We start from the raw sequence: 22,735 nt of genomic DNA on the forward strand, positions 1-22,735 counted from the left end.
TTTTCTACTTTTGTATGTGATTATAACTGTTAACCACTTGTATTGGTTGCTTGATTATCCCTTGCTCCACACATCAAGTTGTTACTGGTGTGATTTTTCATCAAATTCACAACAATTGGCACCCACCGTGGGGCAAGGGTCAAAGGATAACCAAGTACCATGGGTTCGAAGTGGGATATTGAGAAGTTTACCGGAGATAACCATTTTGGGTTATGGAAGGTAAAGATGGAAGCGGTGTTAATACAGCAAAAGTGTGAGAAAGCTTTGAAGGGTGAAGGTTCGTTACCGGTCACCATGTCACGAGCGGAGAAGACCGAGATGGTGGACAAGGCCAGGAGTGCCATTGTCTAGTGCCTCGGGGATAAAGTTTTGAGAGAAGTAGCAAAAGAACCAACCGCGGCATCGATGTGGGCAAAGTTGGAATCTTTGTATATGACAAAGTCTTTGGCTCATCGATAATTTCTAAAGCAACAACTTTACCCATTCAAGATGGTGGAGTCAAAGGCCATCATGGAGCAACTTACGGAGTTCAACAAAATCCTTGATGACTTGGAGAATATTGAGGTACAATTTGAGGATGAAGATAAAGCTATACTCTTGTTGTGTGCTCTACCGAAATCTTTTGAATCGTTCAAAGATACCATGCTCTATGGCAAAGAAGGCACTATTACCTTGGAAGAAGTTCAAGCGGCTTTGAGAACCAAGGAGTTGACCAAGTCCAAGGACTTGAGAATTCAAGAAACCGGTGAAGGCCTGAGTGTCTCAAGAGGGAATGGTGGAGGTAGAGGTAACTAGAGAAAGAGTGGTAACAAGTCAAAGTTTGAATGCTTTAACTGTCACAAGATGGGTCACTTCATGAAGGATTGTCCGGAGATTAATGGTAACTCCGCACAAATTGTCTCTGAGGGTTATGAGGATGCAGGTGCTCTGATGGTGTGGTGTTGTTTGGAGGATGAAGAAGGTGATGTTTCTCACCTTGAGAATGATGCCTAGTTGAGAGGTGGTCCTCTGAAGTGATAATATACACTCAACATCAACTTGGAGAGGCAGTGGTAAGAATACTCATGATCAGTCTGGAGAGGCGAAGGAAACAATACTCATGATCTACCTGTTGAGGTCGAGTTTCAAGGTTGAAGACATAGTGGGATGCACACATTTGCTAGTTGAGGTAGAGGCGAAGGCAACAATACTCATGATCTACCTGTTATGGTGAATGCTTGTGGAACTACCAAAAACTCCTAGTGTAGTTGGACTGCAAGGACTCTTCGAGAAGACGGAAGACGTTCCGATGGCTGAAGAGCTTTAGGTGAGTGCTTGTGGAACTACCTAAAATTCCTAGTGTAGTTGGACTACAAGGACCTTCGAGAAGGCGGAAGGCATTCTGATGGTTAAAGAGGTTAGGGTGCAAACTTGTGGAGCTACTTGGTGTAGTGGGAAGCAAGGGAAAGAGCAGCATAGTGGTTGATGGTTTGGCATCATCACTAATTTAGAGTCAAGGTGGAGACTGTTGTGAAAGTGCCTCAAAATTGAAGAAATTGGAATTCTGGAAGCTGAAAATCAGTGGCCGATTTTCAAGGCACGGTGGCCGATTTTGACCTGTTTTATTTGAGCTTCAGGTTCGACATTTATCGGTGGCCGATTTGGTGAGCACGGTGGCCGATTTTGACGGCAGAAAATAAAACAGAAACGTATTTTCGGGTCTAGATTTGTTCCAGTTTTATTGAGGATTCTTTTACTATAAATATAGAATTTGTATCAGAGTAAACCATGAGACAGAGGAGGCTGAAACAAGGGTTTAGAAAGGCAACAATAAAACTAGGGTTTGTATAGAGTTTGTCTCTTGGTAACAAACACTAAGGTTTGAGGGTTGATTCACCTTGGGAAACACTGTTAGGATTTAGTCTCTTGGTCACGGGAAGTGATTAGGGCTTTGGGTAGAATTAGTCGGGAGACTTATTCTTGTAACCCATTGATATCTCTTTTGTAAAATTACTCATCATTATAGTGAAACGGTGGGCTGCTCTCTGCCTAGACTAGGTCAATTTGGACTGAACTGGGTCAACAAATTCTTTTGTGTTCTCTTTCTTTCTCTCGCAGTTTTCTACTTTTGTATGTGATTATAACTGTTAACCACTTGTATTGGTTGCTTGATTATCCCTTGCTCCACACATCAAGTTGTTACTGGTGTGATTTTTCATCAAATTCACAACAATTGGCACCCACCGTGGGGCAAGGGTCAAAGGATAACCAAGTACCATGGGTTCGAAGTGGGATATTGAGAAGTTTACCGGAGATAACCATTTTGGGTTATGGAAGGTAAAGATGGAAGCGGTGTTAATACAGCAAAAGTGTGAGAAAGCTTTGAAGGGTGAAGGTTCGTTACCGGTCACCATGTCACGAGCGGAGAAGACCGAGATGGTGGACAAGGCCAGGAGTGCCATTGTCTAGTGCCTCGGGGATAAAGTTTTGAGAGAAGTAGCAAAAGAACCAACCGCGGCATCGATGTGGGCAAAGTTGGAATCTTTGTATATGACAAAGTCTTTGGCTCATCGACAATTTCTAAAGCAACAACTTTACCCATTCAAGATGGTGGAGTCAAAGGCCATCATGGAGCAACTTACGGAGTTCAACAAAATCCTTGATGACTTGGAGAATATTGAGGTACAATTTGAGGATGAAGATAAAGCTATACTCTTGTTGTGTGCTCTACCGAAATCTTTTGAATCGTTCAAAGATACCATGCTCTATGGCAAAGAAGGCACTGTTACCTTGGAAGAAGTTCAAGCGGCTTTGAGAACCAAGGAGTTGACCAAGTCCAAGGACTTGAGAATTCAAGAAACCGGTGAAGGCCTGAGTGTCTCAAGAGGGAATGGTGGAGGTAGAGGTAACTAGAGAAAGAGTGGTAACAAGTCAAAGTTTGAATGCTTTAACTGTCACAAGATGGGTCACTTCATGAAGGATTGTCCGGAGATTAATGGTAACTCCGCACAAATTGTCTCTGAGGGTTATGAGGATGCAGGTGCTCTGATGGTGTGGTGTTGTTTGGAGGATGAAGAAGGTGATGTTTCTCACCTTGAGAATGATGCCTAGTTGAGAGGTGGTCCTCTGAAGTGATAATATACACTCAACATCAACTTGGAGAGGCAGTGGTAAGAATACTCATGATCAGTCTGGAGAGGCGAAGGAAACAATACTCATGATCTACCTGTTGAGGTCGAGTTTCAAGGTTGAAGACATAGTGGGATGCACACATTTGCTAGTTGAGGTAGAGGCGAAGGCAACAATACTCATGATCTACCTGTTATGGTGAATGCTTGTGGAACTACCAAAAACTCCTAGTGTAGTTGGACTGCAAGGACTCTTCGAGAAGACGGAAGACGTTCCGATGGCTGAAGAGCTTTAGGTGAGTGCTTGTGGAACTACCTAAAATTCCTAGTGTAGTTGGACTACAAGGACCTTCGAGAAGGCGGAAGGCATTCTGATGGTTAAAGAGGTTAGGGTGCAAACTTGTGGAGCTACTTGGTGTAGTGGGAAGCAAGGGAAAGAGCAGCATAGTGGTTGATGGTTTGGCATCATCACTAATTTAGAGTCAAGGTGGAGACTGTTGTGAAAGTGCCTCAAAATTGAAGAAATTGGAATTCTGGAAGCTGAAAATCAGTGGCCGATTTTCAAGGCACGGTGGCCGATTTTGACCTGTTTTATTTGAGCTTCAGGTTCGACATTTATCGGTGGCCGATTTGGTGAGCACGGTGGCCGATTTTGACGGCAGAAAATAAAACAGAAACGTATTTTCGGGTCTAGATTTGTTCCAGTTTTATTGAGGATTCTTTTACTATAAATATAGAATTTGTATCAGAGTAAACCATGAGACAGAGGAGGCTGAAACAAGGGTTTAGAAAGGCAACAATAAAACTAGGGTTTGTATAGAGTTTGTCTCTTGGTAACAAACACTAAGGTTTGAGGGTTGATTCACCTTGGGAAACACTGTTAGGATTTAGTCTCTTGGTCACGGGAAGTGATTAGGGCTTTGGGTAGAATTAGTCGGGAGACTTATTCTTGTAACCCATTGATATCTCTTTTGTAAAATTACTCATCATTATAGTGAAACGGTGGGCTGCTCTCTGCCTAGACTAGGTCAATTTGGACTGAACTGGGTCAACAAATTCTTTTGTGTTCTCTTTCTTTCTCTCGCAGTTTTCTACTTTTGTATGTGATTATAACTGTTAACCACTTGTATTGGTTGCTTGATTATCCCTTGCTCCACACATCAAGTTGTTACTGGTGTGATTTTTCATCAAATTCACAACAATTGGCACCCACCGTGGGGCAAGGGTCAAAGGATAACCAAGTACCATGGGTTCGAAGTGGGATATTGAGAAGTTTACCGGAGATAACCATTTTGGGTTATGGAAGGTAAAGATGGAAGCGGTGTTAATACAGCAAAAGTGTGAGAAAGCTTTGAAGGGTGAAGGTTCGTTACCGGTCACCATGTCACGAGCGGAGAAGACCGAGATGGTGGACAAGGCCAGGAGTGCCATTGTCTAGTGCCTCGGGGATAAAGTTTTGAGAGAAGTAGCAAAAGAACCAACCGCGGCATCGATGTGGGCAAAGTTGGAATCTTTGTATATGACAAAGTCTTTGGCTCATCGACAATTTCTAAAGCAACAACTTTACCCATTCAAGATGGTGGAGTCAAAGGCCATCATGGAGCAACTTACGGAGTTCAACAAAATCCTTGATGACTTGGAGAATATTGAGGTACAATTTGAGGATGAAGATAAAGCTATACTCTTGTTGTGTGCTCTACCGAAATCTTTTGAATCGTTCAAAGATACCATGCTCTATGGCAAAGAAGGCACTGTTACCTTGGAAGAAGTTCAAGCGGCTTTGAGAACCAAGGAGTTGACCAAGTCCAAGGACTTGAGAATTCAAGAAACCGGTGAAGGCCTGAGTGTCTCAAGAGGGAATGGTGGAGGTAGAGGTAACTAGAGAAAGAGTGGTAACAAGTCAAAGTTTGAATGCTTTAACTGTCACAAGATGGGTCACTTCATGAAGGATTGTCCGGAGATTAATGGTAACTCCGCACAAATTGTCTCTGAGGGTTATGAGGATGCAGGTGCTCTGATGGTGTGGTGTTGTTTGGAGGATGAAGAAGGTGATGTTTCTCACCTTGAGAATGATGCCTAGTTGAGAGGTGGTCCTCTGAAGTGATAATATACACTCAACATCAACTTGGAGAGGCAGTGGTAAGAATACTCATGATCAGTCTGGAGAGGCGAAGGAAACAATACTCATGATCTACCTGTTGAGGTCGAGTTTCAAGGTTGAAGACATAGTGGGATGCACACATTTCCTAGTTGAGGTAGAGGCGAAGGCAACAATACTCATGATCTACCTGTTATGGTGAATGCTTGTGGAACTACCAAAAACTCCTAGTGTAGTTGGACTGCAAGGACTCTTCGAGAAGACGGAAGACGTTCCGATGGCTGAAGAGCTTTAGGTGAGTGCTTGTGGAACTACCTAAAATTCCTAGTGTAGTTGGACTACAAGGACCTTCGAGAAGGCGGAAGGCATTCTGATGGTTAAAGAGGTTAGGGTGCAAACTTGTGGAGCTACTTGGTGTAGTGGGAAGCAAGGGAAAGAGCAGCATAGTGGTTGATGGTTTGGCATCATCACTAATTTAGAGTCAAGGTGGAGACTGTTGTGAAAGTGCCTCAAAATTGAAGAAATTGGAATTCTGGAAGCTGAAAATCAGTGGCCGATTTTCAAGGCACGGTGGCCGATTTTGACCTGTTTTATTTGAGCTTCAGGTTCGACATTTATCGGTGGCCGATTTGGTGAGCACGGTGGCCGATTTTGACGGCAGAAAATAAAACAGAAACGTATTTTCGGGTCTAGATTTGTTCCAGTTTTATTGAGGATTCTTTTACTATAAATATAGAATTTGTATCAGAGTAAACCTTGAGACAGAGGAGGCTGAAACAAGGGTTTAGAAAGGCAATAATAAAACTAGGGTTTGTATAGAGTTTGTCTCTTGGCAACAAACACTAAGGTTTGAGGGTTGATTCACCTTGGGAAACACTATTAGGATTTAGTCTCTTGGTCACGGGAAGTGATTAGGGCTTTGGGTAGAATTAGTCGGGAGACTTATTCTTGTAACCCATTGATATCTCTTTTGTAAAATTACTCATCATTATAGTGAAACGGAGGGCTACTCTCTCCCCCAGACTAGGTCAATTTGGACCGAACTGGGTCAACAAATTCTTTTGTGTTCTCTCTTTCTTTCTCTCGCTGTTTTCTACTTTTGTTTGTGATTATAACTGTTAACCACTTGTATTGGTTGCTTGATTACCCCTTGCTCCACACATCAAGTTGTTATTGGTGTGATTTTTCATCGAATTCACAACAGATTCCTAAATGGTAAATATTAACTTCTGAAACATTAAACTGATAGATCTTAGCACATTGTTATCTATCCTTGATATATAGAGATAATGAACCTGTACGATAATTACATACAATTCTTAAAATTAAAATATAACATGAACTTAACGAACCAGTAACTTAGCAAAAGAAAAGAAGTTTAAAATCCCTAAAATAATAAGGACTATTCTTCAAAGTCACGCAAAATGTAGGGATAAAAATATATTTAACCTTAAAATAATTGGGACCCACTAACTGCCACATCAGCATTCCGTTAGAGAATTAACCCCAGAGACTAATTTTGATGACGGAGATAAAATGTGAATATTTTAAAAACATTTAATGAAATGTAAGAACTATTCTTCAAAGAGGCACAAAATGTAAGGAGTAAAAACATATTTAACCCTTTTTATAATATTGAAATTACCCTTTTGATTTTTATTCTACTTAGAACATTTTTAAACTATTTTTTATAACACAAAGATATTAGTTATTTTTCCCATCTGTAATTGGTTGAATCCTTTGAATGTTTACAACATACACAAGTTTACGGATTTGTTATAGTAATATATACTCCCTCCATTTAAAATGTGGGTAGCTTTAGTCAATTGCATACATATTAAGGAATGAAATAAAGTAGTCAAATGTCATAGCAATTTTACCAAATTATCCTAATCAACTATTGATTTGTTTTTTATTAAAGAAAAAATAATACTTTGGAAGTAGTGTAACATAGTATTAATTGAAGGGTACAATTGAAAAGAAAAAGTTATTATTGCATTGGAAACTGAAAGTGACATTCATTTTGAAACATTTTTTTTTTTGCTAAAACGACATTCATTTTGAAACGGAAGGAGTAGTATTTTTTTTATTTTATTTTTAATGAAAGAAGAAATTACATTAATTTTTTTGTCTAATTTCAAAACTACCTTTTATATTTAAATTCTTAGTTAAGGGAACTAAATTTTTTTTTAATTCAAGAAAAAAAATATTTAGTTCTCTTAACTATGAATTTAGGTGGATTCTAGGGTGAGGGGTCAATTAAGTCCCTCACCGGTGGACCATGAATATAAAACCGTTAGATTTAATTAATGATCTAGATCAATTGAAAATAAAAGTGAGAGCATTTATAATTGTCACACTGTATCGTGACCCCATGTCTTCCTCTCCCTACCAGGTACTACACGTCGTGATTCAATGGATTAGTTTTAATTAAACTTTCCAGATTTTTTGCAAGTTGGAAGGTGCTTCAATAATGCAATTCTTGAGGACTCTTGTAAATTGACGAGAAAGAGTTTAATTGGTGAAGATATTAGGAGTTTTTTTTTTTTTTTTTGACAGATGAAGATATTAGGAGTTATGTTGGCAGTATTTGCAGTTGCCCTAAGAGCATTTAATATGTATTATTATTATGTTGGTGAAGATATGAAGATTTATGTTGGTAGTAGTTTAACTTTGACCCTCCCACTCAACATTCGTTCGATGATAGCCATTTCCATTGGAGATTTTAGAATTGGAAATTTTAAATTTTCTCCATTGAATTGAATCACCATTGGAGGGAGAGGTAGAGGTCAAGAAAGTAGGCGTATGATACAGTGTGAAAATTATAGATGCTCTCATTTTTATTTTCAATTGATCTAGATCATTAATTAAATCTAACGGTTTTATTTTCATGGTCCACCGGTGAGGGACTTAATTGATCCCTCACCCTAGAATCTACCATATATTTAACAAATTGTTGAATATTTAATTGCTCTCATTTATTTCTTCCCTTTTCTCTAAAAAAGGTTCATGAATTTCCCACCATTTCAGTGTGCACATTAATTGATGACTTTAATGAAATGTCAAGAAAAAATATGTATATTTAAAAACACGATCATGAGTTGGGATCAAACTGTATCGAAACTGTATAGAGTTGTTATCAGTGGCGAAGCCAGGATTTTTATAGAGCCTGGGCAAAAACTTTATCGCAACTTCATGTGACATAATCTATATAAATAGTCATAAATCGAAATAAAAGAGGTTCGTCATTTTTTTAACAAAAGTACAATTTAAAATAAGAAAGATGAAATATAACCTGTCAATAGCGTGCTAAATAAAATTATGAGGTAAATGCCCTTTCCGCGACCTCTTTCGAGTGAATGTTCGAATAATATCAACATCATCAAGTGACTTGAATATCTCCCGCTCGGTTTAACATATCATCAAGTCATTCAACCACGCATCGTTCATCTTGTTGCGCAATTTAGTCTTGATAATCTTCATTGCTGAAAAAGCTCTTTCAACGGAAGCTGTCGACACCGGCAATATCAAAGCTAACTCAATGAGTTTGTAGACCAATGGAAATACCAAATGTTTCTCAGTTTGAACCATCTTCATAGCCAAACTTTGAACATCTTCACAAGAAGAAAAGGAAGCATGCCTTTTCACTTGAAGTACATAAGTGTCAAGTTGCTCCCTTATTGTTCCACGGTCATCATCAGAAAAGTCTGCATGATAAATATCAGCAAGACGAGCAAGCTTATCAACATCAAACTTGGATAAAGAGTTCTTGGGATCAAGACATGAGAAGCAATCAAGTACAATGTTACTTCCTTCACTAAAGCGATGATCCATCTCCACACATATTTTGTCAATAGCAACATAAAAAATCTCGGCACAGTAATGGTGAAGATTAGTGACAGTCCTCCCTTCTAGTCTTGAACGACCCCGAACCGGTATTTCTTCATCCATATTTGGCACCGGAATACCTTTAGCAACACAAAATTCTTGTACATCAACAAATAAATTATCCCAACCACTATCTCTCAATGTGGCCAACCGATCTTTGGCAACATTAATTAAATCCATGGCAAGCACAATATTAAGATCTTTTCTTTGCAAGATTTTTGAAAGCTCGTTTGTGATACCAAACAACTTTAACATTAACTTCAAAATGAAAGCAAATTTAAAGCTCTCCATTTTTTCTATCAAACCCGCTGCTTGAGATGGTCCACGTCCATCTTCATGAACCATACTAAGCAGCACTAACACGGAGGACCACATCTGATCCAAACGGAGCAACGTAGTATGATGTGAACCCCATCTAGTATCTCCGGGTCTAGCAAGAGTATATGATTGGTTCAATCCCCTTCCTGTAGATATCTCACCACTCTGAAGTTTCTTCAAAATATCTTCGTGTTGTGTCTCTATCAAAGCATCCCTTCTCTTGCAAGATGCACTTGATGTTGTTACAATCAAGGAGATGTACTCAAAGAAATCATTAATAGATGAGCAACTACTAGCAACAGACACAATCACCAATTGCAAGCGGTGAGCATAACAATGGACATAGAAAGCATAAGGGTTTTCATCTAGAATCTTTCTTTGCAAACCATTAAATTCACCTCTCATATTTGAAGCTCCATCATATCCTTGCCCTCGTATCCTTGAAATAGATAACTTGTAACGATCAAGAATACAATAAAGAGCATTCTTTAGTGCCTCAGAAGTAGTATCTTTTACATGATATAGAGCAATAAATCGTTCCACAACTTCCCCTTTGTCATTTAAAAACCTAGAAATATAATATGCCAAAGCAGGGAAATCACAAAATTAACACATTAAATTAAAAAGGTGAATAAGGATGCAATTGTGTTTTTGTGCTAATGAAACAGGGAATGAGGCATTTTTAACGTGAATAAAGTTCAACATGGTTTTATGATTTAATAAGGATGCAAGAGTCTTTTTCTTGTTAATGAAACAGTGAATGGTGTGTCAATAAGCCATGGAAAATAATAGATAATATAAATTGGAAAATACAAGTACTAACCTCAACATCACCGCCATTTGCTCTTTGACGGATATATCACGTGACTCATCAATAAGCACAGAGAATTGTTTATCACCAAGCTCTTTCATAATCACATTCATAACTTCATGTGCACAACACTCTGCAAGTTCCTTTTGAATGTCACTGGAAGTCATTTTGCAATTCTTTCCACCACGGTCAAAAGCATCTCTCACTTGTTCATTATTAGATTTTACCCAATCTACCATCTCTCTAAAATTACCCTTGTTTAGAGAAGTAGTTTTTTCATCATGGCCACGGAAAGCAATGCCTTGTGCTATGAGATATCTAGTACAATCTACAGAACAAGTCAAACGGATCTTATACAATTCTTCGGATTCCTTAGTTGCTCTAGCAAAATTACTTTCTATGCTTTGTCTTTGATTATTATAATCATCATAATGCTTGATACATGAGTTGTGCATACTATCATGCTTACCAATATGATCTTGCAAGCTTTTAGATGCATGCTTCCAATCTTTAAATCCGTCTTTGGTGAAGACATCGAAACCAAAGTACTCGGCCCTCGCGGGTTTCTTAAAGAGAAAGCAATAGAAACAATAAGCTGCATCCTTGAACTCACTGTATTCAATCCATGCATACTTCTCATACCATGATCTACAAAATGCTCTTGTTTGACTCCCAAATGGAGTACGAGGAAAACTTGACAAATTTGGTTGCATTGGACCCTTCAAGATATATGCCCTCCTCACTTGGTCTTGAATATCAGGAGCATATGTATGAATTTGTTTCCTACGACCTGGATCACGCACAATCTCATTTGGATTAAATTCATTGGCCACATTAGGCGGTGGTTCTTCTACTTCGACTTCCGGTTGCACAACATTCACATTACTTGTTCTATTAACCAAAAATCTCCTCATATCTGAAAGTTTATTTCAAGCATTATCACATCACATATAACAATTAACAAGCAATTAATAATTGAAATCAAGTTGAAATTAAAAAAAAAAACAGCGTTTGGCATTAATAGAATGTTGACACTTAATTTATTCAAAAACTGAAACAAAAAGGACAGAAAAATTAACGCATAACCTTGCTACTCTAGGAAACTACTAATTTAACAAACTTGTATCATTTTGCTGGAATTTAAATTTTGAAAATGAGAACTCAACTTCAGCAAAAGAATCCGACACTTTTGCACTTGAGTGTACTGTCTCAACTGTTCTGTTATCTCTCAACCTAAGTTATAAACATCACAAATCACAATTCTAATTTTCATAATTTCATATAATTTTCTACTTATCACACAAAATACACAATCCTAAATTAGGGTTTCGAAAATCAAAATTGGGGATGGATAATCAACAATTCTAAATTGTAGTTTTGAATTTGAATAATCAATTGATTCACCCACCCATTAACAAATGACAAGAGGCAATAAAATAGAACAAATAAAGAAAATTATAAAGAAAAACAAACCTCATGGAGGAGAGTGGAGAGGAGAGGAGAAGGAATGAAAATGAAATAGAGACCAAGAGTTGAGAGAGGGAGAGGTGCTTCTAGTTTGAGAGATGGAGAGGAAAGTGAAACAGAGACAAAGAGCAGAGAGGGAGAGTAGTCGCGCGCGGGAAGGATAGAAGGAGAAGAGTGAAACGTTTTTACTGCTACTGAAAAAATTAACACATTCTGCCCAATTTTTTTTTTTTTTTTAAGTAGGAATGGGCTAGTGGGTTGGGCTTTAGCAAGCAAAGTAGAAGCAGAGCCTGGGCACTAGCCCAGGCTAGCTGGGGGGGTGTAGGCGCCACTGATTGTTATCATGGAGAAGAATCCAAAGTACATGTCTCATGACTTGATCATCCTAATTTTGCTGAGGTTACTGGTCATGTGTCTTTTACGTTTCAAGTGTGTTTGTAAGTTATGGTTTGCTCTTATCTCTCAAACCCACTTTGCAATTTCACATTTTGAATTTATTACCGCACACAGTCGTAGAATTTTGTTCATATCAAATCAAGACCTTGAAACTCGATTTATCTATTTTGAAGCATCACTTAGCAATTATTATACTTCTACTTCATTGAACATTAATTTTACGCGTCCGCGTCTTGATCCTCGTCGTCGTCCCCTATATTGTGATTTTATTGAAACTAAATGTTCATGTAGAGGGTTTATATTTTTGCACCGTGCTTCAAAATTCTACCTATGGAATCCATCCACTAGAGTTCACAAACAAATACCTTTGTCTCCTTAAGGTTCCTATTTAGGTTTGAAATTATGTTATCTATATGGTTTTGGGTATGACCCATCAACAAATGATTATTTGGTGGTTGTAATGTCATTTAACAAAAACATCCATAATTTTTCATCACATTTAGAGTTTTTCTCGTTGAGAGATAATAGGTGGAAAGAAATTGAGGGTATTAGCTTCTCTTATAGGAACTCCTCTCATGATTCCATGGTAGGGTCGCTTTTTAATGGGATTATTCATTGGTTGACTTTTCGTCATGATTTATCGATGAATATTATCATTGCCTTTGATTTGATAGAAAGAAAACTTTTAGACATGTCTTTGCCAGATGATTTTGAAACCTATAACTTGTGATTTGTGGGTATTTGATGACTTTCTGAGTGTATGGACTATGAACAATGATATAATTGAAATATGGGTGATGAAAGAATACAAAGTGCATTCGTCTTGGACTAAGACTTTTGTTTTTTCTATTGATGTCATTCCCAGACTTTATTTCTCTCCAATATGTTGTACAAAAAGTGGTGATATTATTGGAACAGATGGTATAACTGGATTGGTAAGGTATGATGAAAATGGAATTTTTAGAGCATTCATCCTATTGTAGTGAGGATTGTGGATCCCGAGTGGCTGTGTATTCAGAGTCCTTGCTTTCATTCCTTGGTGACAACGACCAAGATTAAGAAGATGACACAAACAAAAAGAACGAAGTTATGAAATATTATCTTTCACATTCTCTTTATATTTATAATTATAATTAATTGTATTATGTACTCTTGGATGACTGCATTATGAGATGATGTATTATGTCATGAGATGTTAATTCGTCTACTATTTGTAGTACGTTTGTTTAAAATGTTGTCAACTTTAATTGTTTGTGCGATTCAATGTTATTTATACATGTCTAATTGGATTTAGTTCATATGTTATGGCCACTGCCTACAATTGTTTTATATTTTAATTTATTTGATGATTTTATGTGTGTTACTAAAGATCAAAATGTTTGTTCAAAATAAATTTGTAAGGAAAATTTGTTCAAAGCACTTCGTTAGAAAATTTGTTCAAAGCACATATATTTTAAGAAAATAAAAAGTTTTGTTCTCTAATTTGATTGGACGCTAATAACACTACGACCCTTGCCATTTCTCTATTTCAAATGAAAAAATATTTTTCAAGTAATTACCAAATTAAAGTATTCACACTTAATTCGGAATAAAATTGATTTAGTGAGGGATAAAAATAATTATCTACATGAACAAAGTAAACATGCATCTATGGTGATGAGTCACTGCTAACTAAAAACACAAGAAGGGGAGTTGAATTGTGTTAGCTTTTTATTTGTTTTAAACTAAGTCCAGATACCAGAGTCTAATAGAGTTCAAAGTTTAACTCAGTTGATAGGGATATTGCATATTATATGTATGGGCCGGGGTTCGAACCCCGGACACTCCACTTCTCCACAATTTAATTGTGTGAGCTCTAGCCACTAGACTACTTCAGCAAAAAAAAAAAAAAAAATTGGCTATAAAAAATACATAGGCTTTTCCGTGGTCCTCCAACCTACTAAGAAGGTTGAAAAGGTCTTCATTTATGCAATTAATAGATCATTACTATTTGAAGATTCTAACTATAGTAGTGACTAAAACCAAATCTTATCCAACTTAGCTAATCCAATACAAATATATGTGAAATTATCACATTAAGAAACACATTTGATAGTGAAAAAGATCTAAACCCTAAACCAGCCATGAAATGCATCAGACAATGCCTTTCTACGAGAGTGAAAGTAAACAAGCATCTTGTCTCTTGGGGGCAAGCTGTCATTGATCACAGGGTGGTTGAGAAAATTGGTCATCCATGCAGTGATGGCTGAATGTTTCAATGGGTCTATTATCTGCATAGACCCAACTTCCTCAAAAATAGGAAGCCAATAAGAAATCCATCCAAGTGCAATGTCAAGGTACCCTATATTGTCCCCCCCAAAGAATTTCTTCCCCTTAATCTCCTCTTCTATCTTCTCTATTGCTTCTCTTGCTAGCTTCAGAGCCTTTTCTTGTTCTTCCCCACTACTACACATTGCCACCCATGCTGCATCCAAAAGCTATGACATATGCACAACATAGGCATTAAAATTCTTTTTTAAGTTCTTTTTTATTTTTTTATGGAAGCTCATTTTAGTATCTAAATGCTCAGAAAAATCAACTCAAAAGAGACATTGAGAGGAGGGTCGGTCCTAAGACTTTTGGTGCCTTGGCCGAATCAATAAAATTGTGTCCTTTCAAAAAAAAAAATTCTTAGAGTTTGTCTTGCTAAAGATTCATTCATAAATAAGGTACTTAAAAAATTATTTCCGATAAAAAATAAGGTACTTAAAAAATTATTTCCAATAAAAAGGATTTTTTTAAAGGATATATTTATGTATTACTAACTACTAAATAAAAATAATAATTTTAGTGCCCTAAAAAAATGGTATTTTGGGCGGCCCACCTCTCCCACCCATACTCATGGCCACCCCTGATTGAGAGTGCGATACTATCATACTATGGTAAAATAATAGTTTACTAAGCCAATCCCACTTAATTTTTTTAAACCAAACGGATAAAGAAAAGGATTTGGTATATATAAACAACAAATACCTTTTGTTCAGCAAAATTAGCCCAAAAGCGAGCAAGAGCTCTTTGATGAGGATGGTGAGGCAAAAGTGGAAACTGCTTCCATGTTTCATCAATGTATTCAAGGATAATGAATGACTCTGCAATTGATTTCTGACCATGAACAAGAACTGGAACTTTTTTATGAACCGGGTTCAACTCCAAAAGGAGATTGCTTTTGTTGAAGATACATATCTTCTTCCACATACTCATAATCAACACCTTTGAGTTTTATGGCCCACTCAACCCTAATAGCATTTGGACTCGCCCAAAAGCTCACCAACTTCACATCTTGGCTTCCCATGATCTTGTTTTAGAACATTGTTTCCTTCTTTGTTCTCTCTCTTATATATATATATATATAGGCGTGTATAATGATAAAGGTTTTTTTTTGTTTCAATGACAAATATTAATAGTTGGATTAATATTTCCTCATTCGTAAGATTTTAAATCAAGACCTCCAACTCATTTACTCTAAACTCAAACTAATTGAGCTATCCAACCCCTTCTATTATTACAATTCTATTGATTATCTCCACGTAGACAACTATCCATGTTACTTTTTAAATTCCATGTGTACATTTTCTTGTCAAAGTAATCTTTTATATTCTAGAGACGACAAATTTGACTGAAAAACATTTCATGACACCCATCATTCTATTGGCCCCTTAACCTAAAATAGGAAAAATAGAGAGGTGATGTGATATATTGACGACATGATCAAAAAAGAGATATAGAAAAAAATGATATATTGAATAATTTTATGAAAATAATTTAAGTTTGAATATCCTTGTTGAATTTAACAAACAATAGAACTTAAAATGGTTAATAAACTCAATAAAAAGACATATTGTTTAGGAGAATACGAGTTTGTTTTTTGGACGGAATCATTTTTAATCAAGTTAGGCTGAAGTGCAAATTATCAAGGCCTCTCCCAGGATTAATAAAATAAAATATCATTGTTGAATTTGACTACATTTTATTCGATAATGATGACGTAACCACTTAGCACAATTTGATTGGGATTGCGGTAGACAACTTGTTTTAAATAGATTATCACATAAGAGTTTATAAATCATTAAAGAAGACATTCACGGTAACCATAGTCATTCAAAAGTAATTAAATTATTATATGAAGAAATTATTGCCAGTTTTTGAGAGTTCACTTGGTTGGATGTTCAATCTTTAACTTTGTGAAACTCAGTTAGGTTATGTTTGGAAGTTTTAAAGGGAGGGGAAGGAAGAGTTTGTAAAAAAAGGAAGGAAAAAGTGGAAAGAATGGAGAACTATGGAGTGGAAGACTTTAGGGGGTTTAGCTTTTCTCATAATACAAAATCTCTATAATTTGGGAGAATTAAAAAATTGTAAACACAAGTTTGGACGGTTTTGGGGGTTTAAGTAAGTTTTTTAAATAAAATCTATGTTGTTATAATACTTTGAAAATTAAAAATACATAATTTTTTTTTATTATAACACTAAAATAAAAAAGGTAGGAGATGTCTAAACCAATAAATTAGAGTCGCATAGTGGAGAACTTGAGAAAAGAAAATCGAGATCTAACCCTAGAAATGAAAGGTCCCAAGGAAAGAGGTGGCTTAGTCCACCATTGTACAGAAAAGCTAGGCAGATTATGACCATTCTTGGCCATAACAACTGCTAAAAGACTACCCTTTCTATGAAAGTTTGTACAAAAGTATTGACATTCCTAGCTATTCTTTTGCAATTGAACCAACTATTCCGTAACTGCCAAGACAACTTTGGAGGTACCTTTTTGGGCACGGATCCTCATTTCGGCAGAGTTAAAACTAGCAGGCTTCACTTTGTTCACATGCTTCTTCTTCTTTTTCTCTGCCTTAGTGCACTCAGATAGGGTTAGGTAGATCTGCTCAAAGTCTGATATGAATGCTTCAACATTGTCCTCTTCCACATCAGGTCTCTTGTTATGGCTGAAAGTTTCCTCGATCACTGTGACCGGCATAGCCATAGGAGTGAGCACCGGAGTGATAGCCCACTTTTGATTAATAATAAATATTAATTTATCATTATCTAACAAACCACTCTCTCAAAAATTTAAAAGATTTCTCTATTTTTCCTCTAATCTCATCTCTCCAAAACCATCCACTCTCTTCCCCTCCAAACTTCCAAACGGAACCTTAAAGACTTCGCATCAGAAACTAGAAGATATGGAGAAATTATCATTTCTTTACACTACTATATATACAAGTTTTTTTTTTTTTTTTTAAATAAGTATATACAAGGAGGTTATACACTGCAATATATGAATAGTGTTGAACACTAGAAAAAACTAATTATTTGAATTATTTAAATTATTAATTAAAAAACTAATTAAATTCCACTTAAATAGGAACAATCCACTGCAATATATGAATAGTGTTGAACACTAGAAAAAGAATTTACTATTATCTTATTTTGTAAAAAGTATTATATACCAGTGGAAAGATAAGCACCAACGCGTTCATCTATCTGTTTTTTTTTTTGAAGGAATCTATCAGTTTTTCTATTGTTCTTAATTGTATATATTATGATCAAATATTTTTAGCAAATAAGAATAAAATAAGCACTTTTAATAGTGTGTTTCTATTACAGTAGTATAGTTCTCATTTTAAAGAATAAAATAAGCACTTTTAATAGTGTGTTTCTATTACAGTAGTATAGTTCTCATTTTAATGGAGTTTGACTAATTTTTTAATTAATAATTTAAATTTTATGGTAAACGTGTTGTTTCTATTTTAAAGGGACATAACCTTTTTTTATTAATAAAGGTTTTTCATTATTATCTCTATTCATCTTTCAGCCAACTATGGTGACTTGAACCCGTTAGTCTTACAAGTTTCATCCCCTCCATCAAGCATCAAAAATTTGCACTCTACTATTGTTAAATATTTTCATGCTGCTGCCATGAAACTATATCTTCGAGCATGCATCCTTATTTTTGCAGCAGAGCATTCATTAAGGTATGTCTCCCATTTCCTTTAATTTCAAGTTGTGCATTCATATGTGAAACTCTTGCTAGGTTTTCCTTCTCTTCTAAACATTGTGCATTTATGCTTTAAACGTGTTAGACTCCTCTCTGAGTTAAAAAGAATTCCTAAAATTGGACAAAATTGTGTATACAATAGAATGATTCTAACTAGAATAAAGATTGATCAACTTAATGGAATAATAGGAATGAATTATGAATCCCAAAGGAGCACTAACCCTAGATAATTCTCTACTCACAACCTACCAAGTAGACGGTCTTATCATTTTGCTCTAACTCCATTGTTGTGTTATTTGCCCCACAAATTTGGCCTTCAGGCAAGTACAACATAGAAAAGTAGGAGATGGAAAGAGAAGAAACAAACAACATGTTGAAGGAAAATAGTGGTATCAAGTCCCATGTGACATGCCTTGAAACTACAAGTCACCCTATATAGCTCCAAAGAACACAAGGAGAAATAGGCTAAATAGAAGAGGAATCGACCATAATCTACTATGATAGCAAATCAACAATTGTTATCACCGATATCTAGTGTATGATACTAGAACAAAACAAAATAACAAGCAAATATCACTTTATTTGAGAAGTAGAGGTGACCAATAGATTGAGCTCGACATTACATAAGATCAAATTTCGCACATATTCACGAATGCATTTCCAAGAGCAAGATTTGAGCTACTGTGAATTATGCATCAAGGAGAAGTGTTAAAATATGATACGAGGTTCTAGACCTTTCTAGCATAAATATGATACGAGGTTCTAGACCTTTCTAGCATACATTATAGCATCAAGGAAATGTGATGAAGGAACTAGAATCAAGTATCTAGAATATTTATTTCACATCTATAAATAGGAAAGATGGCTCATTTGTAACCATCCAATTATAGAGCAATACAATATATTCTTGCTCTAAACCCTACAACATTACATGCTAAAATTATCTTTCAATTATCAAGTAAATTCTTCAACGTTGTCCAACAACATTCTAAACTAACACTACTACCCAAATGGTAACAAATTAATCTATTAAAGCCTACATCTAGTAGGCATTACTAGAATGACATAAATACAGAAGTCTAGTGAATTATCCCTAAAACAGTGGGAATTAAAGAAGTACCACATAGGAGGGAACAAGGAAATCTTTAGTGTTTATAAGTGATAGAGAATTTATGTCAATTGGTTCGAATCGCCACACTATGAACACAAACTAACCCACACTATATATCTACACTGCAATTGGGTAGTATGCGCCATAATGCAACTGATATTCGAGTCAAGTCCACTATATAAAAAAAAACTAATGAACTAGGTCTTGAGACTCAACATCCACGAAGTAAAATATAAGGGCTATGCTATATACAGCTAAATAATCCACATGAATTTATCACGATTAAGGTTCAGCAGTTAAAAGGCACGCACTTACAATACATGGGTACGTTGTGTGGAATAAAAGTTCCCTTGATTTAATCTCTCGTGAACGGTTCGCGATACATTTGTCGCGATAACTATCATTTCCCAAAATATAAAGGGCACCGGTAACTAAACAACCCGCCCCATTGAGGAAAATACCAGATAAAAAATAAAATAAGGAAGAGAGTCATGTGAACTTTAGGGGGAGTGTTGGAAATTAAAGAAATCTCACATAGGATGGAAAGTTTGAGTTCATTGGTTCAAACTTTTAGACCTTGGGCCTCCACACTATAGCATACTAACTCATTATATTTCTACACTCCAATTGAGTTTGTGCCATAATCCAAGAGTTAAGCACACGAAAATTAAGAGAAGCATAAAAATAACCGAAGGACCCGAGAACGGGTACAATAGTCGATAGGATATCCGCAATAGAGTACCGAAATTGTAAAACAGAAATTTGTTTAAAAACATGTCTGATTTTGGAAGAAAGCAATAATTCTGAAACCCTAATATGAAAGAAATAATTCTGAAACCCTTAGAAAACCTCTTGGAGCAATATCCACTAGCAGATGAACATTTCCAACAAAAAAGAAGCTTTTATTCCAAGTCTTGAGCTCATGTTTCAGCATATAAGATAATACCAACATAGGGCAATCAACAATAGGCACATTGCAAACAGCACACAAGCTTCCAGCAATCTGCAAGATCGAACAACAACGCGATTTTTTTTTTTAGATTGAATATATGTGTAAATTTGTTGGTGTGTCATTAGGATTACATGCATTCTTATATGCCTTATTTTGATTTTAATATGCAAAGAGTTTCATATAGGTACGTACGGAGAACGACGTCGACGTTGAACGCAAATATGTACCAGACTCCAATTCCTACCACACCTGTAGCAGAAGTCACAACCACACCTGAATGGAAACATCCAAAAGCTAGTGAGTCATTATAAATAATTATTCATCAACATAATACAGGATTAATTAAACTTAAAACTATTCAAATTTATGATTAAGGAGAAGCTAGAGAGGGTAAGATATAATTATAAAATACAACCTGCATCTCATATGTAAACATCCATAAGTTTTCTCAACATGCATAGAGCATTTTGGACATCTCTGCCACTTTTCTCTTTTAGCCAACACCAAAAAATTCCTATCCCACTGCTTTTCACCACCTATTTTCGACTTCTGAAACTGCCGACAATTCATATCCGCGTGCCATGGAACTTTACATTTTGCACAGAATAATCTATGACAAGAAGGGCATTCACAACTTGTAACAGAATCTGCCTCATCATTCACCAACAAAAGAGAACAATTCTTATAAGGGCAGTAAAGTTTTTCCTTCGAATCAATAGAAGACGCACAGTTTGCAGATTCCCATTCAACAATGAACTTTTTAGGGAACATGGATTGCAAGTTTTCAGGTTTCAGTTCAACGGAACAACCTGGATCTGGACAATTCAGCTTCACCACTTTTTCTTTTCGTTGAATTGTCACATACTTGGATATGCACTTTTTGCAAAAGGAATGGTTGCATTCACTTTTGAAAATCCTAGATTCTTTAACAGAATCTATGCATATACCACATAAGAGTTTTGGAGCTTGAGAACTAGTGAATATATCATAGTCTAAGTCTAGTACATAATCAAGCCATGTACGGTAGAAGGTTTTCATTGAGGACTGATTAGGTTTTGATTTGTGAGGAGGCGTACTAGGTATTGTTGTTTTTGTTTTTTGCGATACTAAGGAAATTTTGTTGGTTTTGTGAGCGTTTTTTGGAAAATAATGCTGCAAAATAGGATAATAGGAAAATAGTTAGGGCGTTGTTTGCCCTGGTACATGTTTTTTAATTTTAGGCTCAATACCACTTTTGGTCTTGATCTATCCAAGGATGAATGTAAATTTTGGTCTCCATACCATTTGTAATTTTTTTTTGGGTGGTGTCTAGGGATCGAACCCTAGACCTTGCATATTTTATTCATTGTCCATACCAACTGAGCTAATCTAACAAGGACCAGACACATTACCAATTGTATGAATGTTCATTAAACAGGCTATATATCTATATCTATATATATATATATATATATATAGGAGTGTAGCCTTAAAATGGAACTAAGCAATTTTTGAAGACTCCACATCATTTTGAGTAATTAGATTTTAAAAGACTTCAATATTCAGAGTTTATTGTGCTTGAATAGTGTGTGCACGCGTGTACGTATGCTTGAAGAAATATTAGAGCCTCCATTGAAGCAAGTGAAAAATTGAACATGTCCAACTCATACTTATTTTCGAACTCAATTGTATAGATTAAAGAGTGTGTTTCAAGTTTCTACGACGATTGTATCTCAGGCATGAATTTTAGATTTGTATTTTCCACTTGAAAATGATAATAAAGGAACCAACTTCCTCCAATTTTGAGTTATGGTCAATATTATTGCAAAGAAATTGTTGGAACACTAGTTAATTATAGTGAAGAAAATTGAAAAGAAAAACACTATGAAAGAACTAGTGTGTGGGTGTGACTTAAAAATGTCCCACATTGAAGGGTCACCCCAACTAGTAAGTGTTTATATATGGGTCGTGGGTTAAAAAAAAAAGATATATATATATATATATATATATATATATATATATATATATATATTATTTTGTTACTTGAAAATGTTAAATTAATTAATTAATTAATTTAATCATTATCCGTAAGCGCTACGCGTAACAAATAAATTTGTTACGATCCGACCCAATCCAAAACGCGATCCAGAAACTTCCGGATATATCCAATTAAGAAACAAAACGCGTTTGCTTAAGGATTAAGCAGACTTAATCCCCAAGTCATTCGTTTTTTGTTACAAACTCTCCCTATAAAAGGAGAAGTTCCCCCCACTCATTCTACACACCGAAAAGAATTTCATTGAGTTGTCGGGAATTCTTTTCTTCTGTTCTCCCTCCGACTTGTTTTAACAAGTTTCTTCTGCTTCTACTCCTTTCTGTCCCTTTCGGTTTCAAATAGAGCGGTTACGTACCGTATCGAGTGGCTTCGATCAATCAATTGAACCATATTTTAAGAGTGTTCTTAAGACCATAGTCCCTTCTTCGGTTTAATGTCCCTTCGGAATTAAGAGTGGTCTTAAGTTCATAGTCCCTTCGGAATATAGAGTACTATTAAGATCATAGTCCCTTTTCGTAATACTAATG

The 22,735-nt window shown here is 36.0% G+C and overlaps 1 long non-coding RNA gene and 3 pseudogenes across 2 annotated transcripts; 1 reads left to right on the forward strand and 3 right to left on the reverse strand.

The window, feature by feature from the left end:
- Positions 1-8,350: 8,350 nt before the first annotated feature.
- On the reverse strand, positions 8,351-11,138 carry LOC146916744 (uncharacterized; annotated as a pseudogene).
- An 894-nt stretch (positions 11,139-12,032) lies between these two features.
- LOC146916745 (F-box/kelch-repeat protein At3g06240-like) lies at positions 12,033-13,144 on the forward strand (annotated as a pseudogene).
- An 858-nt stretch (positions 13,145-14,002) lies between these two features.
- Positions 14,003-15,643, reverse strand: LOC146916746 (glutathione transferase GST 23-like; annotated as a pseudogene). The gene is made up of 2 exons (XR_015015259.1): positions 15,098-15,643; positions 14,003-14,562 (listed from the first exon to the last, which is right to left on the reverse strand). The product of XR_015015259.1 is annotated as a glutathione transferase GST 23-like (transcript).
- Positions 15,644-19,920: 4,277 nt separating this feature from the next.
- On the reverse strand, positions 19,921-21,211 carry LOC146916747 (uncharacterized). The gene is made up of 3 exons (XR_015014021.1): positions 20,589-21,211; positions 20,366-20,446; positions 19,921-20,224 (listed from the first exon to the last, which is right to left on the reverse strand). It is a non-coding gene; the product is annotated as an uncharacterized LOC146916747 (long non-coding RNA).
- Between the last annotated feature and the right edge of the window lie 1,524 nt (positions 21,212-22,735).

This window comes from Medicago sativa, chromosome 6, assembly GCF_051527215.1.
Source record: "Medicago sativa cultivar Bolivia chromosome 6, Bolivia_mono, whole genome shotgun sequence".
Classification (NCBI taxonomy): Eukaryota; Viridiplantae; Streptophyta; class Magnoliopsida; order Fabales; family Fabaceae; genus Medicago; species Medicago sativa.